We start from the raw sequence: 6,153 nt of genomic DNA on the forward strand, positions 1-6,153 counted from the left end.
ACACACACACACACACACACACACACACACACACGTAGCTGAAGATATTTGAATTACTTCTATAGTCGGATAATAAAAGATGTAGCAAATTTAAAGTATTTAAGTCATCTGACCTAAGTAAGGGTTAAAGAGCTGTGCTTTTTTTTTCATTTTGTGAATATTCAAGTGTCATACTTGTGTGTGAATCTGGGAGTGGAGCCTAAAAATTAGGTGAACTAAAGTGTCATGCAATAGCCAACTTTATTCATGGTGTCAGACAATTTATATTCTGAGGGTTAAGCAAGGTCCTATGAGCAAAGTTCACATGAGTTCAAGCAGTATGTTATCACTAGGACAAGCCATGCATAGAACCATCATCTGGATAGTGATAAAATAAAGGGTCATCTGAAGTAATCCCACTCTGATTTACTATCCCTTGCAAGGGCATGAAAGCACACCCCAAGAGCAATCCCATGCTTTGAGGGGATGAGGTCAGAGGACTCTTGATCAGTTTGATTGGAGTTTTCTTGGGATCACACAGCCTTACTCACGGACTGTGTTCTGACTCTTGTGTGCATTCCTATATGCATATTGCCCTTTAAGAATGTTAAGAAAAACAGAAAATTATGTTGGAAGAAAACTGCAATTCAAGCCAAAAGGCGCACATATTGCTAATTTCTAACTTCATCAAGTAATAGCAAATTTCCAAGTGTCTGCCAGCTGTAAGTTACATTTGGTTATTCTGGAGTAAGTGTGGGAAAAAAGCAATCACACTGACTGTTCCATGGTCTGGGAGATCGAGTTTCTTGTTCTGTATGTGTGATGTGCTAGGAGTGTAAACAATGGGGATGACATTTCTCAGAGTTTAGAGCAGGAAAGCAAAAGAAACTAAAGTTTGTAGCTACCCCAGTGTCACAGAAACTAGTAGGAGGGAGAAAAAGATAGGTTTCTGAAATTTCCCACATGCTAATCAGTCACCATAATGGCAACGGGAGCTGTATTGCAGGAGGTGCTGATCTGCCATTTCATATTACATGCACAGATAAAAAGAGGGTTGGTTTATTGTAGATAGTAGACGACCATCTAACCATTTGCTGCAACTTAAAGGAGAAAAGTTTTAATTGGGCTTATGGTCTCAAGGGAAATGATCCATCATTGTGGTGAGGGGATGGTGGCAGGTGGCACCATGGAATGAGCATGTGGCACCTGTCCCCACAGCTCAGTAGAGCAGGAAGCAGAAGAGATAGGAAGTGGAGCTAGGCAATAACACCATGACCCATCCCCGGAGACCAATGTTTTTTAGGAATACTACACTTTCTAAAGACTCAACAGCCTTCCAGAGCAGAGCCCACAGTTGCTAAACAAGTGTCCAAACACAAGCGTGTGTGCAGTGTTCCACATTCAAGCCACAGCAGCACTCTCTGCCCTGAAGAGACCGTGAGACCCCGGGGCCAATTTCCAATACCATTGATGCACTTGACTAGGTTCACCCAACACTACTTTGGATTTCATCATTATTTCTTCAGTGTGTTTAAGGATGTACCCTCAATGGCCAACCTGGTAGTCAAAGAAAGAACAATCTTTTCAAAGCTTGATTGACATATTTAAAGTATGAAATTTCAAGGTTTACCTGCTGTAGAAAGCAAGTTAGGATAGAAAGTGAATTAGGTACATGATTTTGGACCACCAAGATAGGATAGATAAGGAGTATTTTCCCAGAATTTGTGAAATGCAAATGGACTAGACATTGTTGATGTATTTATTGCCACATATATAAATCACATATAGTTATTGTACTTATTGTATAGGGCTTTTCTTATATTAGTTATAGCTGTCTTTTTATTTTAAACAAAAGGGGGAAATAAAATAGTATATTATTTGTTTTAATAAATAAAACTTGCCTGAAGACCAGAAGGCAAAACAGCCACACTAGTCAGCTGTACAGACCAGGCAGCGGTGCCACACACATTTAACCCAACAGCCACACTAGTTAGTCATAGAGGCTGTGTAGTGGTGATGCACACCTTTAATCCCAGTACTAGAGAGAAATATAACAGGAACTTGTTCTCTTTCAGTATGAAGATTTCACAGATGAAGAGCTCTCTAGTGGCTTGGACGGTTTGGTTTTCTGATCTTTAGGTTGAATCCCCCCCCGAAAAAAAGTATGAAAAATCACCAAAAATGGAACCCTAGGCTCTACATGCTCAATTCCAACAACTCTCGCCTTAAGGCTGTTCTTGGCCCATCTATGCTCCACTCTTTCCCAAACCCTGTACTGATTTAAAGCATTCCAACACTATTATCAGCATTTTTTGTTTATTTGTTTTTTCGTAACAGGGTTTTTCTGTGTAGCTTTGTTGTCTGTCCTGGAGCTAGCTCTTGTAGCTCTTATAGACTAGGCTGGCCTAGAACTCCCAGAGATCTGCCTGTTTCTGCCTCCTGAGTGCTGGGATTAAAGGTGTGCACCACCACCAACTGGCCTATTATCAACATTTTGATTATCACTGCATACCTCCAAAAAGAGTTTTTAATTTTTTCTTATACTGTACTGATTCATATTTTTTTTACATTTATTTGTGTTTATAAGCAAGCAAATTGCCCAGACATTAAGAATACACAATGAGGTTTGATAAATGGACACTCTCCTTAGCCAGCACCCAATGGGGAGATTTACAACTGTGATATTCTGTAAAGTTCTCTAGTAGACACATCACTAGTCTACCCTTTTCCAGATGCCAATCTTCTGATTGGATTCTCATAAATTAAGTTTTTTTTCAGTCTTGAAATTCAGATCTATATAACACATAGTATTTTATCTTCACTGCATTTTCAGCCCACGCTTTACTTCTGGACCTGATCCCAGCAAAGACTTTGATGTCTCCCTACTACCCAATTCATTATCTATGCTTCATTGTAGATCCCTTAAGCACTGACCTGCTTTGAAGCACATCACTCCTTTATGTAGCAGTGTTTGTGGTGTTTCCAGCTTAACATCTTTAAAAGCTTGATATTATAATTTTCATATCCAAGCTTTCTCTTTTATTTTATACTTTCCTTTTACGCAATGAGATTTCATAGTTAGTAACCCATTTCATCTCTCCATAACCTCTTCATTTATTCATAATAATGAATAACAATATAAAATAATAACTAATTCACATTAATTGCTCTTATCCAGAGGCCAGCTGATGTCGAAGCTTTCTTCTGAGTGAAAGTTCTATGTACTTTCTTTTTATGATTTTTCCTTTTTAAATATATAATAATCATAGCCAACATAGAAGGATATGACAGCTTTTATAATTATTGTTATTGTTGAATTTTGGTTCTCTTAGACTGGAAACTTTTGGGGTTTTTTTCAGAATATAAAAATTTATTAGTGTGCTTCCATTGTCAAAATTTATGATTTTGGTCTTTTCTTCCTGCCTTTGTACAAGGCCAAAAGGGGCATAATGGCTACTTCAACAAACAAAGTGGAATCCAGGAATATCACCTACAGCATGACCATTTCAAGCAAATTCAAGAACCAGAGCTTTCATCGTTTCCCTCAATGAATTTCAAGAGCCATCATTAGGCACCAACACTGTGATCTTCTTGCCATTCTTGATGAGCTGCATCCTGACACATTTCCTGATAGCAGAAATTGGCAGTTTGACTTCAAGCCCTACTTTTTCCAACACAATCTCCTCTGATGAGAAGCACCCCCAAAAGAACTGGTCTTCAGGGCTGTGCCTAAGTAGGCTTTCTTTTGTCATTTCTGGTCCTAACAGTGACTAGGGAACTTCCTGGTAGTATGGAGACCATGACACTGGCCCATCTTGCTGGTGCCATGAGCATAAGAGAAAGCAGGTATGAGCTCCGCTCATGTTAGTTTACCAAAGCAAAGAGATGGTAGCAGGATGGCTGGGGAAGGTAAAGGAGACCCTACTGATACTATTTTTCTAAAAAGTTATGTCATCACATAGGCTTCTAAATATTTCTGTTTCTATCCACAGGTCTGTGTTGTTCCGAGTCTTTGTCAGAGAAACTTGAGTGGGAAATATCTCATGGAGAGACACATTGCTGCACAAAGTACTGAGGACAGCTGACTGCCTCCCGAGTGCTGGGATTAAAGGCATGTGCCACCACTGCCAGCAAAAGGCAGAGTTTTCAGGTCTGCCTAGCCATTTCTGTTCTTTGTCCTGCTTCCATGGCATTTGATTCCTCAATATTAAGGAAAGGAAGGGAATGCTGCTTGGCGATCTGAGTCTAAGGAACTCTAGTCTTCTGATTATTCTCACCTGCTTCCAACGCCTCCCGTGTCTCCGCTCACTTCTCAGCCTTAGTATCTTAAGTCTTGTCATTGATCTTTTACCTGTATCTGCACTTATACCCAATTATTTCCCTAGAAACCAATTCAAATTGCTGCTTATCTGTGCAAGGCTCCTTTCTCTCAAAATTTGAACATCAGGGCTTTCCTAAATCTACGATTCTTCAATAATCACGTAAAAAAATCTGTGGTGCTTACGTTGTCCAAAGTTTTCTAAATAATACTCTGCAGTAAGGACTTTAATATTCTCATACTTACTTCACTAGAACCTCATAGGAGACAAACTTCATCTGCAGAGAAGATAATAAAATGATTTGTACCGGCTGTCATCATGTCATAGGCTTCTGAGATCAAGAGGTACTCCACTGATATGTTTGGGCTATGCATTTGCTTCGTGATGATGGAAAGGTATTGGCGTTTGTGTTGTGTTTAATATCCCTGACTTCCATCTGCAGAGGGCAGGAGCAAGTGCTTCCAGTACCATGACAACCAAACATATATCCAGAATTTTCTTATAAGCAGACTTCATGTATAATTGTCTAGCTTTTGTGTAGTCTGTATTTATTTAAAACTTTAGATTTGGCAAAAGGATAGAAGATCCTCAGACTCTGTCAAAGGGATTTAAACATAGCTTATGCACAAGCTTGGTTTTTCATGAGAGTCAGCCCAGATTTAAAGCAGGCATTTAAAGTATCCTCATCATACCAGGCCAAAGGACAGAACTAGAAAACACTGCAATGTTTCCACCCAAACAAATACCCAAGTGTCTTGGGAGGGAGACAAGGCAAGCCAAGCTGGCAGAGAAGGCCTGCAGGCTGAGGTCACGTCTCATAGCATGAGTCTTGCCCAAAGACTGAGATACAAAAAGCCCTGGCTAAAGGTGTCCCGGATGTCCATCTCGTCCCTGGCACAGAGCTGGGGTTTTAAATGCCAAAACTCACAGAGAATGGACTCCTTCAGTTTGGAATCCATCTGCCACTCCTCACTACCTCCAAGTTTTTATTATATAGACAGATTTATTTGCTAGCATTATTTGTCTTCATTCCAACTTGGGGCTAAGCAATCTGGTGTGAAGACAAGGTCACCTCTGCCTGTTGTTACTAGCAGCTTTCCTTTATGGCAGGGTTTGAAATGAAAGTAAAACAGAAAACAAATTCTACAACCTAGAGATGGAGAGGCTTCATTTCAATATGACAAGAACTTGAAGATGGTCACGTGTGTTGCTAATCTATAAAAATAAGTCCCTAATAAAGAGAACAAGTAGTATTCTTGACTAAATTTCCTTGGATGTCAAGATACCCTGGGATACATGCTAATCCTTAGCTTTGATTTTTCTCCTAATTTAGCATCTTTCTTTTACTGCTCTAAGTGTACTTGGAGCTTCTGATCTCTTGAGTCAATCACTCTCTAGTCACTGTGAAGGGTAAACTCTTAATATTCAATTACGATCAAGGCTTCATTCCTGTCAATAAATGGTTCACTGTGTCATGCTAGAGGAGCATTTCAGGAGTCCTTTCATGCATGCAGCTAATGTCAGCTGGGATAAAAAGACTTTTAATCTCTCAGTGCTGAAGCAGCAGCAAGGAATGAATTGCTATAGTGTGACTTCTTGTCTCTGAAGTAGAGGGAAGCAGACATCGACTCCGAATTCCCATGTATATTTTGGTTGAAAAATCAAGTATGAAAATGATATTTAGCATAGATAAATAAAATGTTGGGGCTGTAGAAATTGCTCTGCATTTCCAAGAATGAACTGTTCTTCCAGAGGACTTTGGCTCAGTTTCCAGCACTCGTATCTTACTCCAGTTCCAGCAGAGCCGGCATCATTTTTGGACCACAATGGGCATCTGAATATACATGATGCACAT

At 39.7% G+C, this 6,153-nt stretch overlaps 1 pseudogene; it reads right to left on the reverse strand.

The window, feature by feature from the left end:
• Positions 1-3,376: 3,376 nt before the first annotated feature.
• Positions 3,377-3,793, reverse strand: LOC106143811 (annotated as a pseudogene).
• Between the last annotated feature and the right edge of the window lie 2,360 nt (positions 3,794-6,153).

Source organism: Microtus ochrogaster, chromosome 6, assembly GCF_000317375.1.
Source record: "Microtus ochrogaster isolate Prairie Vole_2 chromosome 6, MicOch1.0, whole genome shotgun sequence".
Lineage (NCBI taxonomy): Eukaryota > Metazoa > Chordata > Mammalia > Rodentia > Cricetidae > Microtus > Microtus ochrogaster.